This window comes from Pseudophryne corroboree, unplaced genomic scaffold (assembly GCF_028390025.1).
Source record: "Pseudophryne corroboree isolate aPseCor3 unplaced genomic scaffold, aPseCor3.hap2 scaffold_451, whole genome shotgun sequence".
Lineage (NCBI taxonomy): Eukaryota > Metazoa > Chordata > Amphibia > Anura > Myobatrachidae > Pseudophryne > Pseudophryne corroboree.
The window spans coordinates 358798-373830 of record NW_026970073.1 but is presented as its reverse complement, the minus strand read 5'-3'; the positions used below and the strand labels follow the sequence as shown (position 1 = coordinate 373830).

The 15033-nt window shown below is 46.7% G+C and overlaps 17 non-coding genes and 2 pseudogenes across 17 annotated transcripts; 5 read left to right on the top strand and 14 right to left on the bottom strand.

Moving 5' to 3' along the window:
• Positions 1 to 403: 403 nt before the first annotated feature.
• LOC135026940 (U1 spliceosomal RNA) lies at positions 404 to 566 on the bottom strand. Its single transcript, XR_010223496.1, has one exon. It is a non-coding gene; the product is annotated as a U1 spliceosomal RNA (small nuclear RNA).
• Positions 567 to 718: 152 nt separating this feature from the next.
• LOC135027043 (U1 spliceosomal RNA) lies at positions 719 to 883 on the bottom strand. Its single transcript, XR_010223583.1, has one exon. It is a non-coding gene; the product is annotated as a U1 spliceosomal RNA (small nuclear RNA).
• A 671-nt stretch (positions 884 to 1554) lies between these two features.
• On the bottom strand, positions 1555 to 1718 carry LOC135026972 (U1 spliceosomal RNA). Its single transcript, XR_010223522.1, has one exon. It is a non-coding gene; the product is annotated as a U1 spliceosomal RNA (small nuclear RNA).
• A 152-nt stretch (positions 1719 to 1870) lies between these two features.
• LOC135027035 (U1 spliceosomal RNA) lies at positions 1871 to 2034 on the bottom strand. The gene has a single exon (XR_010223576.1). It is a non-coding gene; the product is annotated as a U1 spliceosomal RNA (small nuclear RNA).
• A 694-nt stretch (positions 2035 to 2728) lies between these two features.
• Positions 2729 to 2870, bottom strand: LOC135026959 (U1 spliceosomal RNA; annotated as a pseudogene).
• A 152-nt stretch (positions 2871 to 3022) lies between these two features.
• LOC135026909 (U1 spliceosomal RNA) lies at positions 3023 to 3186 on the bottom strand. The gene has a single exon (XR_010223471.1). It is a non-coding gene; the product is annotated as a U1 spliceosomal RNA (small nuclear RNA).
• A 698-nt stretch (positions 3187 to 3884) lies between these two features.
• Positions 3885 to 4020, bottom strand: LOC135026957 (U1 spliceosomal RNA; annotated as a pseudogene).
• Positions 4021 to 4172: 152 nt separating this feature from the next.
• LOC135026966 (U1 spliceosomal RNA) lies at positions 4173 to 4336 on the bottom strand. Its single transcript, XR_010223517.1, has one exon. It is a non-coding gene; the product is annotated as a U1 spliceosomal RNA (small nuclear RNA).
• A 615-nt stretch (positions 4337 to 4951) lies between these two features.
• Positions 4952 to 5114, bottom strand: LOC135026951 (U1 spliceosomal RNA). The gene has a single exon (XR_010223507.1). It is a non-coding gene; the product is annotated as a U1 spliceosomal RNA (small nuclear RNA).
• Positions 5115 to 5266: 152 nt separating this feature from the next.
• On the bottom strand, positions 5267 to 5430 carry LOC135026910 (U1 spliceosomal RNA). Its single transcript, XR_010223472.1, has one exon. It is a non-coding gene; the product is annotated as a U1 spliceosomal RNA (small nuclear RNA).
• A 671-nt stretch (positions 5431 to 6101) lies between these two features.
• On the bottom strand, positions 6102 to 6264 carry LOC135026958 (U1 spliceosomal RNA). The gene has a single exon (XR_010223511.1). It is a non-coding gene; the product is annotated as a U1 spliceosomal RNA (small nuclear RNA).
• A 152-nt stretch (positions 6265 to 6416) lies between these two features.
• Positions 6417 to 6580, bottom strand: LOC135027019 (U1 spliceosomal RNA). The gene has a single exon (XR_010223561.1). It is a non-coding gene; the product is annotated as a U1 spliceosomal RNA (small nuclear RNA).
• Positions 6581 to 7251: 671 nt separating this feature from the next.
• LOC135026970 (U1 spliceosomal RNA) lies at positions 7252 to 7414 on the bottom strand. The gene has a single exon (XR_010223520.1). It is a non-coding gene; the product is annotated as a U1 spliceosomal RNA (small nuclear RNA).
• Positions 7415 to 7558: 144 nt separating this feature from the next.
• Positions 7559 to 7674, top strand: LOC135026996 (U5 spliceosomal RNA). Its single transcript, XR_010223539.1, has one exon. It is a non-coding gene; the product is annotated as a U5 spliceosomal RNA (small nuclear RNA).
• Positions 7675 to 7944: 270 nt separating this feature from the next.
• Positions 7945 to 8060, top strand: LOC135026998 (U5 spliceosomal RNA). Its single transcript, XR_010223541.1, has one exon. It is a non-coding gene; the product is annotated as a U5 spliceosomal RNA (small nuclear RNA).
• A 286-nt stretch (positions 8061 to 8346) lies between these two features.
• On the top strand, positions 8347 to 8462 carry LOC135026994 (U5 spliceosomal RNA). The gene has a single exon (XR_010223537.1). It is a non-coding gene; the product is annotated as a U5 spliceosomal RNA (small nuclear RNA).
• A 274-nt stretch (positions 8463 to 8736) lies between these two features.
• Positions 8737 to 8852, top strand: LOC135027002 (U5 spliceosomal RNA). The gene has a single exon (XR_010223545.1). It is a non-coding gene; the product is annotated as a U5 spliceosomal RNA (small nuclear RNA).
• Positions 8853 to 9113: 261 nt separating this feature from the next.
• On the top strand, positions 9114 to 9229 carry LOC135027010 (U5 spliceosomal RNA). Its single transcript, XR_010223552.1, has one exon. It is a non-coding gene; the product is annotated as a U5 spliceosomal RNA (small nuclear RNA).
• A 5359-nt stretch (positions 9230 to 14588) lies between these two features.
• On the bottom strand, positions 14589 to 14662 carry TRNAN-AUU (transfer RNA asparagine (anticodon AUU)). Its single transcript has one exon. It is a non-coding gene; the product is annotated as a tRNA-Asn (tRNA).
• Positions 14663 to 15033: the final 371 nt, after the last annotated feature.

Sequence of the window (15033 nt, the reverse complement as noted above, 5' to 3'; positions counted from 1 at the left end):
CAAAGTTGGCTTCAACCCTCGTCTGCATATGAAAACAGAAAAGGGGCGTGCAGGGCATGGTGGCCTTTTGCGGCGCTTGTCTGACCCCTAGTTTGCATTAAACACCTCCACCCTCCTTCGGTGTGGGGCTCATGTTGGCTATGCCCCAGCCCCTGAAGCATTCAAGCTGATTTCTTGCAGCAGCTGGGCACTGTAACAGCTCCAGAGCTGCTCTGTAAGGCAAGTAAAAGGGTGTGGGCCCTGCAGCACTACCTGTAGTTTGCATTGTGCATTGGAAGGCACAAAGTAAGCAGACGGGAGGAGAAGTCAGGATAGTGCACAAGGGTATAGAAGGGAGCGGCTGAAGAAAAGAGAAGTGGAAACAGACAGCAAACTAGGCTGGAGAGAGACCTGAGACAAAGAGATCTGAATTATACGAGAGCCGACCAGGGGAAACACAAATTATGCAGTCAAGTTTCCCACATTTGGGGAAATCGCAGGAGCAGCACACCCAGAGTACAATGGGTGAGCCTTGCCCTGGGAGAAGCACCTTCATGATCATAGTATCTCACCTGGCAGGTAAGTAGGAGTTGGGCTAGAGCTGGGGAGGGTCGCTGTTCAGGCACCCCCCTGCCAAGTGAAGGAGATCCAACTGAGGCAGCACAAGGAAACTCTCGAAAAAAGAACAAGGCTAGAGGAAGATCTGAGACAAAGAAATCTGACTTTTACCAGAGCTGACCAGAGGAAAGCACAAACACAGTCCCCCACTACCACAAATAATGCAGTCGAGTTTCCCACATTTGGTGGAAATCACAGGGGTCAGCATACCCAGAATGCAATGAATGAACCTCACCCTGGGAGAACAATCTTCATGATAATGGTATCTCCTATGCAAAATAAGTATGATTTGGGATAGGGCTGGGGAGGGCCGCTGCTCAGGCACATCTCTGTCAAGTAAAGGAGATTCAACTGAGGCAGCACAAGGGAACTCTCATCTGGGGACAACAACTGCAGGGAGAACACATATTTTCAGATGAAAATGGGAGAGCAGAAGGCTGCCTAATACTGAAGCACACCCAAACAACAAAACAAATGCAACAACTAGTACAAGCATTCCTGGGAAAAGGTCTGCAGAAGACGGATTTGCATACGGTGATGTCATCCAAGCAGTGGGCCAAAGTTGGCTGGAACCCTCATCTGCATATGAAAAGAGAAAAGGGTTATGCAGGGCATGGCGGCCTTTTGCGGTGCTTGGATGACCCTTAGTTCGCATTAAACACCTCCACCCTCCGTCGGTGTGGGGCTCATGTTGGCTATGCCCCAGCCCCTGAAGCATTCAAGCTGATTTCTTGCAGCAGCTGGGCACTGTAACAGCTCCAGAGCTGCTCTGTAAGGCAAGTAAAAGGGTGTTGGCCCTGCAGCACTACCTGTAGTTTGCATTGTGCGTTGGAAGGCACAAAGTAAGCAGACAGGAGAAGTCAGGAGAGTGCACAAGGGCATAGAAGGCAGGGGCTCAAGAAAAGAGAAGTGGAAACAGACAGCAAACTAGGCTAAAGAGAGACCTGAGACAAAGAGATCTGAATTATACGAGTAGCCGACCAGAGGAAACACAAATTATGCAATCAAGTGTCCCACATTTGTGGAAATCGTAGGAGCAGCACACCCAGAGTGCAATGGGTGAGCCTTGCCCTGGGAGAAGCACCTTCCTGATCATAGTATCTCACCTGGCAGGTAAGTAGGAGTTGGGCTTGAGCTGGGGAGGGTCGCTGCTCGGGCACCCCCCTGTCAAGTGAAGGAGATCCAACTGAGGCAGCACAAGGAAACTCTCAAAAAAAGAACAAGGCTAGAGGAAGATCTGAGACAAAGAAATCTGACTTTTACCAGAGCTGACCAGAGGAAAGCACAAACACAGTCCCCCACTACCACAAATAATGCAGTCGAGTTTCCCACATTTGGGGAAATCACAGGGGTCAGCATACCCAGAATGCAATGAATGAACCTCACCCTGGGAGAACAATCTTCATGACCATGGTATCTCCTATGCAAAATAAGTATGATTTGGGATAGGGCTGGGGAGGGCCGCTGCTCAGGCACATCTCTGTCAAGTAAAGGAGATTCAACTGAGGCAGCACAAGGGAACTCTCATCTGGGGACAACAACTGCAGGGAGAACACATATTTTCAGATAACCATGGGAGAGCAGAAGGCTGCCTAATACTGAAGCACCCCAAACAACAAACCAAATGCAACAACTAGTACAAGCATTCCTGGGGGAAGGTCTGCAGAAGACGGATTTGCATACGGTGATGTCATCCAAGCAGTGGGCCAAAGTTGGCTGGAACCCTCATCTGCATATGAAAAGAGAAAAGGGGTATGCAGGGCATGGTGGCCTTTTGCGGCGCTTGGATGACCCTTAGTTCGCATTAAACACCTCCACCCTCCGTCGGTGTGGGGCTCATGTTGGCTATGCCCCAGCCCCTGAAGCATTCAAGCTGATTTCTTGCAGCAGCTGGGCACTGTAACAGCTCCAGAGCTGCTCTGAAAGGCATGTAAAAGGGTGTGGGCCCTGCAGCACTACCTGTAGTTTGCATTGTGCGTTGGAAGGCACAAAGTAAGCAGACAGGAGGAGAAGTCATTAGAGTCCACAAGGGTATAGAAGGGAGGGGCTCAAGAAAAAAGAAGTGGAAACAGACAGCAAACTAGGCTGGAGAGAGACCTGAGACAAAGAGATCTGAATTATATGAGAGCCGACCAGGGGAAACACAAATTATGCAGTCAAGTTTCCCACATTTGGGGAAATCGCAGGGGCAGCACACCCAGAGTGCAATGGGTGAGCCTTGCCCTGGGAGAAGCACCTACATGATCATAGTATCTCACCTGGCAGGTAAGTAGGAGTTGGGCTAGAGCTGGGGAGGGTCGCTGCTCGGGCACCCCCCTGTCAAGTGAAGGAGATCCAACTGAGGCAGCACAAGGGAACTCTCGAAAGAAGAACAAGGCTAGAGGAAGATCTGAGACAAAGAAATCTGACTTTTACCAGAGCTGACCAGAGGAAAGCACAAACACAGTCCCCCACTACCACAAATAATGCAGTTGAGTTTCCCACATTTGGGGAAATCACAGGGGTCAGCATACCCAGAATGCAATGAATGAACCTAACCCTGGGAGAACAATCTTCATGACCATGGTATCTCCTATGCAAAATAAGTATGATTTGGGATAGGGCTGGGGAGGGCCGCTGCTCAGGCACATCTCTGTCAAGTAAAGGAGATTCAACTGAGGCAGCACAAGGGAACTCTCATCTGGGGACAACAACTGCAGGGAGAACACATATTTTCAGATGAACATGGGAGGGCAGAAGGCTGCCTAATACTGAAGCACCCCCAAACAACAAACCAAATGCAACAACTAGTAAAAGCATTCCTGGGAGAAGGTCTGCAGAAGACGGATTTGCATACGGTGATGTCATCCAAGCAGTGGGCCAAAGTTGGCTGGAACCCTCATCTGCATATGAAAAGAGAAAAGGGTTATGCAGGGCATGGCGGCCTTTTGCGGTGCTTGGATGACCCCTAGTTCGCATTAAACACCTCCATTCTCCTTCGGTGTGGGGCTCATGTTGGCTATGCCCCAGCCCCTGAAGTATTCAAGCTGATTTCTTGCAGCAGCTGGGCACTGTAACAGCTCCAGAGCTGCTCTGTAAGGCAAGTAAAAGGGTGTGGGCCCTGCAGCACTACCTGTAGTTCGCATTGTGCGTTGGAAGGCACAAAGTAAGCAGACAGGAGAAGTCAGGAGAGTGCACAAGGGCATAGAAGGCAGGGGCTCAAGAAAAGAGAAGTGGAAACAGACAGCAAACTAGGCTGGAGAGAGACCTGAGACAAAGAGTTCTGAATTATACGAGAGATGACCAAGGGAAACACAAATTATGCAGTCAAGTTTCCCACATTTGGGGAAATCGCAGGGGCAGCACAACCAGAGTGCAATGGGTGAGCCTTACCCTGGGAGAAGCACCTTCATGATCATAGTATCTCACCTGGCAGGTAAGTAGGAGTTGGGCTAGAGCTGGGGAGGGTCGCTGCTCGGGCACCCCCCTCTCAAGTGAAAGAGATCCAACTGAGGCAGCACAAGGGAACTCTCGAAAGAAGAACAAGGCTAGAGGAAGATCTGATATAAAGAAATCTGATTTTTACCAGAGCTGACCAGAGGAAAGCACAAACACAGTCCCCCACTACCACAAATAATGCAGTCGAGTTTCCCACATTTGGGGAAATCACAGGGGTCAGCATACCCAAAATGCAATGAATGAACCTCACCCTCGGAGAACAATCTTCATGACCATGGTATCTCCTATGCAAAATAAGTATGATTTGGGATAGGGCTGGGGAGGGCCGCTGCTCAGGCACATCTCTGTCAAGTAAAGGAGATTCAACTGAGGCAGCACAAGGGAACTCCCATCTGGGGACAACAACTGCAGGGAGAACACATATTTTCAGATGAACATGGGAGGGCAGAAGGCTGCCTAATACTGAAGCACCCCCAAACAACAAACCAAATGCAACAACTAGTACAAGCATTCCTGGGGGAAGTTCTGCAGAAGACGGATTTGCATACGGTGATGTCATCCAAGCAGTGGGCCAAAGTTGGCTGGAACCCTCATCTGCATATGAAAAGAGAAAAGGGGTATGCAGGGCATGGCGGCCTTTTGCGGCGCTTGGATGACCCTTAGTTCGCATTAAACATCCCCACCCTCCTTCGGTGTGGGGCTCATGTTTGCTATGCCCCAGCCCCTGAAGCATTCAAGCTGATTTCTTGCAGCAGCTGGGCACTGTAACAGCTCCAGAGCTGCTCTGTACGGCAAGTAAAAGGGTGTGGGCCCTGCAGCACTACCTGTAGTTTGCATTGTGCATTGGAAGGCACTTAAGAAAAGAGAAGTGGAAACAGACAGCAAACTAGGCTGGAGAGAGACCTGAGACAAAGAGATCTGAATTATACGAGAGCCGACCAGGGGAAACACAAATTATGCAGTCAAGTTTCCCACATTTGGGGAAATCGCAGGAGCAGCACACCCAGAGTGCAATGGGTGAGCCTTGCCCTGGGAGAAGCACCTACGTGATCATAGTATCTCACCTGGCAGGTAAGTAGGAGTTGGGCTAGAGCTGGGGAGGGTCGCTGCTCGGGTACCCCCCTGTCAAGTGAAGGAGATCCAACTGAGGCAGCACAAGGGAATTCTCGAAAGAAGAACAAGGCTAGAGGAAGATCTGAAACAAAGAAATCTGACTTTTACCAGAGCTGACCAGAGGAAAACACAAACACAGTCCCCCACTACCACAAATAATGCTGTCGAGTTTCCCACATTTGGGGAAATCACAGGGGTCAGCATACCCAGAATGCAATAAATGAACCTCACACTGGGAGAATAATCTTCATGACCATGGTCTCTCCTATGCAAAATAAGTATGATTTGGGATAGGGCTGGGGAGGGCCGCTGCTCAGGCACATCTCTTTCAAGTAAAGGAGATTCAACTGAGGCAGCACAAGGGAACTCTCATCTGGGGACAACAACTGCAGGGAGAACACATATTTTCAGATGAACATGGGAGGGCAGAAGGCTGCCTAATACTGAAGCACCCCCAAACAACAAACCAAATGCAACAACTAGTGCAAGCATTCCTGGGGGAAGGCCTGCAGCAGATGGATTTGCATATGGTGATGCCATCCAAGCAGTGGGTCAAAGTTGGCTTCAACCCTCGTCTGCATATGAAAAGAGAAAAGGGGCGTGCAGGGCATGGCGGCCTTTTGCGGCGCTTGGATGACCCCTAGTTCGCATTACACACCTCCACCCTCCTTCGGTGTGGGGCTCATGTTGGCTATGCCCCAGCCCCTGAAGCATTCAAGCTGATTTCTTGCAGCAGCTGGGCACTGTAACTGCTCCAGAGCTGCTCTGTAAGGCAAGTAAAAGGGTGTGGGCCCTGCAGCACTACCTGTAGTTTGCATTGTGCGTTGGAAGGCACGAAGTAAGCAGACGGGAGAAGTCAGGATAGTGCGCAAGGGCATAGAAGGGAGCGGCTCAAGAAAAGAGAAGTGGAAACAGACAGCAAACTAGGCTGGAGAGAGACCTGAGACAAAGAGATCTGAATTATACGAGAGATGACCAAGGGAAACACAAATTATGCAGTCAAGTTTCCCACATTTGGGGAAATCGCAGGGGCAGCACAACCAGAGTGCAATGGGTGAGCCTTGCCCTGGGAGAAGCACCTTCATGATCATAGTATCTCACCTGGCAGGTAAGTAGGAGTTGGGCTAGAGCTGGGGAGGGTCGCTGCTCGGGCACCCCCCTCTCAAGTGAAAGAGATCCAACTGAGGCAGCACAAGGGAACTCTCGAAAGAAGAACAAGGCTAGAGGAAGATCTGATATAAAGAAATCTGATTTTTACCAGAGCTGACCAGAGGAAAGCACAAACACAGTCCCCCACTACCACAAATAATGCAGTCGAGTTTCCCACATTTGGGGAAATCACAGGGGTCAGCATACCCAGAATGCAATGAATGAACCTCACCCTGGGAGAACAATCTTCATGACCATGGTATCGCCTATGCAAAATAAGTATGATTTGGGATAGGGCTGGGGAGGGCCGCTGCTCAGGCACATCTCTGTCAAGTAAAGGAGATTCAACTGAGGCAGCACAAGGGAACTCTCATCTGGGGACAACAACTGCAGGGAGAACACATATTTTCAGATGAACATGGGAGGGCAGAAGGCTGCCTAATACTGAAGCACCCCCAAACAACAAACCAAATGCAACAACTAGTGCAAGCATTCCTGAGGGAAGGCCTGCAGTAGATGGATTTGCATATGGTGATGTCATCCAAACAGTGGGTCAAAGTTGGCTTCAACCCTCGTCTGCATATGAAAAGAGACAAGGGGCGTGCAGGGCATGGCGGCCTTTTGCGGCGCTTGGATGACCCCTAGTTCGCATTACACACCTCCACCCTCCTTCGGTGTGGGGCTCATGTTGGCTATGCCCCAGCCCCTGAAGCATTCAAGCTGATTTCTTGCAGCAGCTGGGCACTGTAACTGCTCCAGAGACGCTCTGTAAGGCAAGTAAAAGGGTGTGGGCCCTGCAGCACTACCTGTAGTTTGCATTGTGCGTTGGAAGGCACGAAGTAAGCAGACGGGAGAAGTCAGGATAGTGCGCAAGGGCATAGAAGGGAGCGGCTCAAGAAAAGAGAAGTGGAAACAGACAGCAAACTAGGCTGGAGAGAGACCTGAGACAAAGAGATCTGAATTATACGAGAGCCGACCAGGGGAAACACAAATTATGCAGTCAAGTTTCCCACATTTGGGGAAAACGCAGAAGCAGCACACCCAGAGTGCAATGGGTGAGCCTTGCCCTGGGAGAAGCACCTTCATGATCATAGTATCTCACCTGGCAGGTAAGTAGGAGTTGGGCTAGAGCTGGGGAGGGTCGCTGCTCGAGCATCCCCCTGTCAAGTAAAGGAGATTCAACTGAGGCAGCACAAGGGAACTCTCATCTGGGGACAACAACTGCAGGGAGAACACATATTTTCAGATAAAAATCTTGGTCATGCTCTGGTTTCTCTTCAGAACGAACAAATCTTTCGCCTTTTACTAAAGATTTCCGTGGAGAGGAGCAAAACCGAGTTTTATCTCAATTTTTGCATGCCTCATCTTTTTGGGGTTTCTTTTATCGGTTTAAAGATAGAATGAGTGTGCTTTAATGTAAGCTCATTTGCATAGAAATGACAGTAAATGTTTGTTTCTTTTCAAACAGAACTTTCTTGACCATGCTACTTGCTTGAAAGATCTGGGAGCACATGGAATACAGTACAAACCATGCTTATAGCAAGGAGAAGACAGGTGAGAAATCTGCTTTCTTTCAAATTGGGCGCTCACTTTGATCTGAATGAGGACTGCTGGCACGGCACTCAGGCGACAGGTGGAATCTTGGTCATGCTCTGGTTTCTCTGCAGAACGAACAAATCTTTCGCCTTTTACTAAAGATTTCCGTGGAGAGGAGCAAAACTGAGTTTTATCTCAATTTTTGCATGCCCCATATTATTGGGGTTTCTTTTATCGGATTAAAGACAGAACGAGTGTGCTTTCTTGTTAGCTTTAATGTAAGTTTATTTGCATAACAATGACAATAAATGTTTGTTTCTTTTCAAGCAGAACTTTCTTGACCATACTAATTGCTTGAAAGATCTGGGAGCACATGGAAAAGAGTACAAACCATGCTTATAGCAAGGGGAAGCCTGGAGAGAAATCTGCTTTCTTTCTTTCAAATTGGGTGCTCACTTTGAGCTGAATGAGGACTGCTGGCATGGCACTCAGGCAACAGGTGGAATCTTGGTCATGCTCTGGTTTCTCTTCAGAACGAACAAATCTTTCGCCTTTTACTAAAGATTTCCGTGGAGAGGAGCAAAACTGAGTTTTATCTCAATTTTTGCATGCCCCGTCTTATTGGGGTTTCTTTTATCAGTTTAAAGATAGAACGAGTGTGCTTTAATGTAAGCTCATTTGCATAGAAATGACAGTAAATGTTTGTTTCTTTTCAAACAGAACTTTCTTGACTATACTAATTGCTTGAAAGATCTGGGAGCACATGGAAAAGAGTACAAACCATGTTTATAGCAAGGGGAAGCCTGGTGAGAAATCTGCTTTCTTTCTTTCAAATTGGGTGCTCACTTTGAGCTGAATGAGGACTGCTGGCATGGCACTCAGGCGACAGGTAGAATCTTGGTCATGCTGTGGTTTCTCTTCAGAACGAACAAATCTTTCGCCTTTTACTAAAGATTTCCGTGGAGAGGAGCAAAACTGAGTTTTATCTCAATTTTTGCATGCCCCATCTTATTGGGGTTTTATTTTATCGGTTTAAAGATAGAACGAGTGTTCTTTAATGTAAGCTCATTTGCATAGAAATGACAGTAAATGTTTGTTTCTTTTCAAACAGAACTAATTGTTTGAAAGATCTGGGAGCACATGGAAAAGAGTACAAACCATGTTTATAGCAAGGGGAAGCCTGGTGAGAAATCTGCTTTCTTTCATTCAAATTGGGTGCTCACTTTGAGCTGAATGAGAACTGCTGGCATGGCACTCAGGCGACAGGTGGAATCTTGGTCATGCTCTGGTTTCTCTTCAGAACTAACAAATATTTCGCCTTTTATTAAAGATTTCCGTGGAGAGGAGCAAAACTGAGTTTTATCTCAATTTTTGCATGCCCCATATTATTGGGGTTTCTTTTATCAGTTTAAAGACAGAACGAGTGGGCTTTCTTGTTAGCTTTAATGTAAGTTTATTTGCATAACAATGACAGTAAATGTTTGTTTCTTTTCAAACAGAACTTTCTTGACCATGCTACTTGCTTGAAAGATCTGGGAGCACATGGAAAACAGTACAAACCATGCAGTATCACAAGAGCCTTTATTTGATCTTTCATGAAGATAGAGCAGAATTGAGGACACGTCAACAATTTCTGCCAAAGGTGGTTCATCTTTCCACATGGTGCCTTTGGCCACTGACACCTTCGTTGAGTCAAAGTCTCTGGCTGTGGTCAGAACTTTGAAAATTTATGTCACCAGAACGGTTCAGATTAGGAAAACAGAGGCTCTGTTTGTCTTGTATGCTCCCAACAGGATTGGGTGTCCTGCTTCCTTGCAGACCATTATGCGCTGAATCTGTGGTAAGATTCAGCATGCTCATTCCACGGCAGGATTGCCGTTACTGAATTAGGTGAAGACCCATTCTACTAGAAAGGTGGGTTCATCCTGGGCAGCTGGTCGGGGAGTCTCAGCATTGCAACTTTGCCGAGCAGCTATTTAGTAAACACTTTTGCTAAGTTTTACAAGTTTGATACCTTGGCTGATGATAACCTCAAGTTGGGTCATTCGGTGCTGCAGAGTCGTACGCACTCTCCCACCCGTTCAAGAGCTTTGGTATAACCCCATGGTTCTTAATGTGACCCCAGCATCCTCTAGGTCGTATGAGAAAATAGGATTTTAATACCTACCGGTAAATCCTTTTCTCTTAGTACGTAGAGGATGCTGGGCACCCGTCCCAGTCCATACTGTGTCTGCAGTTATTACTTGTGGTTATACACATGTTGTGTTACGGTTCTGGTCAGCTTTTTGCTGCAATTGTTCATGCCGTTGGCTTGTGTTCTGTTGAATGCCACGTTCTGTGGCATGCTTAAGGTGTGAGCTGGTAAGATGCTCACCTTAGTTTAACAATAAATCCTTTCCTCGAAATGTCCGTCTCCCTGGGCACAGTTCCTATAACTGGAGTCTGGAGGAGGGGCATAGAGGGAGGAGCCAGTTCACACCCTTTGAAAGTCTTAAAGTGCCCATGTCTCTTGCGGATCCCGTCTATACCCCATGGTTCTTAATGTGACCCCAGCATCCTTTACGGACTAAGAGAAAAGGATGCCCTTGTGTACTATCCTGACTTCTCCTCCCGTCTGCTTACTTTGTGCCTTCCAACGCACAATGCGAACTACAGGTGGTGCTGCAGGGCCCACACCCTTTTACTTGCCTTACAGAGCAGCTCTGGAGCTGTTACAGTGCCCAGCTGCTGCAAGAAATCAGCATGAATGCTTCAGGGGATGGGGCATGGCCAACATGAGCCCCACACCAAAGGAGGGTGGGGGTGTTTAATGCGAACTAGGGGTCATCCAAGCACTGCAAAAGGCCGCCATGCCCTGCATGCCCCTTTTCTCTTTTTATATGCAGATGAGGGTTCCAGCCAACTTTGGCCCACTGCTTGGATGACATCACCGTATGCAAATCCGTCTGCTGCAGACCTTCCCCCAGGAATGCTTGTACTAGTTGTTGGATATGGTTTGATATTTGATGGTGCTTCAGTATTAGGCAGCCTTCCGCCCTCCCATGTTCATCTGAAAAGATGTGGTCTCCCTGCAGTTGTTGTCCCCAGACGAGAGTTCCCTTGTGCTTCCTCAGTTGAATCTCCTTAACTTGACGGGGGAGGTGCTGCCCGAGCAGCCCTCCCCAGCCCTATCCCAACTCATACTTATTTTACATATTAGATCTCTTGATCATGAAGATTGTTCTCACAGGGTGAGGTTCATCCATTATATTTTAAAATAGGAAGGTACAAATTACATATTTGAATTGCATCTATTTGCTGGATTCAAATGCCCCCCCCCCCTTCCTTTCTCAATTGTGCCCGTCAGCAGCTATTCTAAGGTTGCTGCCAATGGGTGTGACACATTAATTTCTTCTGTGGGGTACACTGGACTCCACAAGGATTCACATTGGGGTGTAGAGTAGGATCTTGATCTGAGGCACCAACCGGCTCAAAGCTTTTGACTGTTCCCAAGATGCTCAGCGCATCCTCCTCTATAACCCCGCTTCCATGAACAGGGAGCTCAGTTTGTAGTTGGTGCCTTCAGTAGCAGGCCACTTAACAGGGGCCTGCCTCAGGCAGCCTATTCTTAGCTATTAATTTTGACAAGAAAAGAAGAACTTGTTTTATGAGAATCTACAAGGGCTGCAGCAGGCTAGGTCTAATAGACATCTTTACTGCAGCTTCATCACTCCCAGCGGCGCTGTATACTCCCGTGCCCTGGTTGCTGGGTCACTGCAGCGGAGGCTCCGGTTTCTTCCTAAGGTCAGTCACACACACACCGCCCTTCCGGATCACGAGGCCGCTGATTAAGGGGAGCGTGGCCGTAGGGGGTGGGCCGTGTGCGCACTGGGGTGGACACTGATTACTGGGCAGCCGCTCCACTAGCCACCAGGTACAGTTAAGGAGCACAGGTCTGGGGGTTTTTCTCCTATATTAACCCAATTTTGTACTGCCCGCAGCGCATTGTGATAGGTAATAGGGCCTGATTCAGGTTGGATTGCAATCACAATAAGCGATCCAACTGCAAAAATTGCTAAGAGCATACGCATGTGCCTGCATGCGATCGCCTCTGCCTGTCAATCGGGGCAGGGGGGGAGAGTGGGGTCAGCAACACTCCATTTCCAAGTCAGGGATGGAGCAGTGCGGGGGCAAGGCTTCAAAATGGGGTCTGCAATGGAGGAGACACAGGGGGCGTGGTCACAGCGGCTGTATGACATCACATTCAGCCGCTGTGATCACAAAAATGGTGGCGGCTTCCTGCGCGCACATACAGTCTGCACCAGCAGGAGGCTACACCATTGTTTATGATCACGCTGAACTGCAGTGCGACTGCAATTACAGCATGGTAAAAAAGGGAGGTGTCATACTGGGTGGCCATGCCCTGTCACTGTGCAGGAGCCAGCACCGCTTACACACTAGTCCCCGGGTGCAGCCCCCAACCCCCGGGACACCCGGAGCAACAAAATGTAGATTCAGGCCACCAGGCCACGCCCCTACCTATGAAATCATGCCTCCTTTTTACCATTGCGCTGCTTATTTGCACGCACTGCATTACAATCTCCCTCGCCACCTCTCTGGGTGTCACCAGTGATAGTGACACCTCTGCCATGCTTGTAGCAGCTGGTCCAAAGATCTATGCCTCAAGCCCTGAGTGTTTGCCCTTGTGACTTGTTGATCATCATAGCGAAGCAGATGCTTACAGAAAACTGCAGGGGCTTAGATTGAAAATAAAAAAAATTGATGGGTATAAGGTAGAGAGGAGCGGGTTCGGTTCTCCGAGAACCGAATTCCCCACGAACTCCACGTGGTTTACACTGGTCTGAGGCAGGCTCGGTTGTTCCCGCCTGACTCGGAAAACCTGAACAAGGGAAAATGTCATCATCCCGCTGTCGGATTCTCGCGAGATTCGGATATTATATATAGAGCTGCGCGTTGCCGCCATTTTTACTCGTGCATTGAAGAGAGAGCGGAGAGGACGTGGCTATGTTCTCTCAGTGGATATCTCAATATCAGTGCTCAGTATCAGTGGTTACTTATTGCTGCTCAGTAATACTAGTAGTGTGTCTCTCCTGCTCAGTGTCAGTTCTCAGTAGTATCCTCATCAGTGCTCAGTATCACTGCTCATTGTCTTGTGCTGCATTGTGGTGCTCAGCATACTACAGTACATTACTAATAGTCCAGTGCTGCATCTTGCTGCTCAGTGTCAGTTCTAGTATCCTCATCAGTGCTCACTATCACTGCTCATTGCATTGTGGTGTTCTGTATACTACAGTAATATAGTAACATATAGTAACATAGTTTTTGAGGTTGAATAGAGGCAAATTGCCCATCGTGTTCAACCTGTTTTAAGTTGTGATGATTCTACATACTTGCTGAATAATGTTTTATGACTAGTTAGCTACTATAACTCATGTTACCCCCGGATTAACCATGTTGATATTTTAAGTATTATAACCTTGGATAGCTTTTTCATTCAGAAATGTATCCATTCCTTTTTTAAATCCAATTACAGAGTCCGCCATTACCACCTTCCCTGGCAGGGAATTCCACATCCTGATTGCCCTAACAGTGAAGAACCCTTTCCTCCATTGCATTCTGAACTTTCCTCCAGTCGCAGCGAGTGACCACGTGTTCTTTTAATAAATAATTCCTCTGATAACTCTTTGTTATGTATCTTTACATATTTGAAGATATTAATAATATCTCCTCTTAGGCACCTCTTTTCTAGTGTATACATATTCAGCCTAGTAAGTCTTTCCTTATAGTCCAGTACTTTTAGGCCTTTAATCAATTTAGTCTTCAGGATCTCTCGGACTTCCATGAGCAGCAGAGTAGTGCAATGGAAGGATGCTGGGCCCATAACCCAGAGGTCGATTAATCGAAACTATCCTCTGCTATGTGCATTTTTTTTTTATAATTAAAGTAATCAAAAACTGGGATTGATATTTTGGCTCTTTTATTTTTACTTAAAGTACAATAACTTTTATCATTTTAATTTGTTTTAATAGTATATTATCAGCATTGTTTTCTTTAAAAAATCCACTTAATATTCTTTACCCTATTCCTGAAATGGTAATTGACAAAAACAAACTACATTGTCACCAGAAGAGCAATGCAAAATGTACAAGTGATATATTAAAATCATCTTCCATCTTGAATTTCAATGATGCATTGGGACAACAATTTTGTGAGAAACATCTTCACCCATAAAGAAAGATTTTCTTAATTCCTTATCTGTGTGCTGATTAGATATTACCTTGTTTTCACATTAAACAGACTTCCACATGAGAAAGCAGCAAGGATGCAGTAACGTTTATGTTTCCTGGTGTCAACCTGTATTATTTCAGTAGACATTGAAATGAGGATGCATCTTGCTGCCTTTCCAATGTAGCAAGTTTAATTCAGTAATAGGTGAAAAAACATTCCTACAAAGGTGTTAATAAGAGACTTGGCTTTGTGGACACTTTTCAGAGAGCAAATTTGTTAGCATAAAAATAAAGTCAGAAAATGAAGAGCTGTTTAATCACTCAATTGGACTTTTCTGCCAGCATAATTTTTTTTTCTCTGCAACCCACTGCTAAATTGTGCTTCCTAGCTGTTTTTTATAAAATAACTTAATCAAATCTAACTCTGATTACATCAGAGAAGGCCAGGTACCCTACACCATAAGAGGGGGTTTGAAATTTTGACTTGTCTACTTAAAGATCACCAAAATCTGATCACAAGGTCAATTACATCCCTGGGTGGGATTGAACCACCAATCTTTTGGTTAATAGCCAAACATGCTAACCGATTGCACCACAGAGACACCTCGTAAAAGTATATACTGACAAAGGCTAATAAGCATTCATCTAGAACGTTTCCTAGAAAAACTTTAAAAAGTCAATAATCTGGAGAGTTTTTGTAAGAAACACATTGGTACTTTCCCATGATGAGTGAGTGCTTCAGGATCTCTTGCACTTACATGAGCAGCAGAGTACTGCAACGGAAGCATGCTGGGCCCATAACCCAGAGGTAGGCAGATTGAAACTATCCTCTGCTATATGCATTGTTTTTTGTTAATTAAAGTAATCCAAAACTGGGATTGATATTTTGGCTCTTTTATTTTTACTTAAAGTACAATAACTTTTACCATTTTAATTTGTTTTAATAGTATATTGACAGTATTGTTTTCTTTAA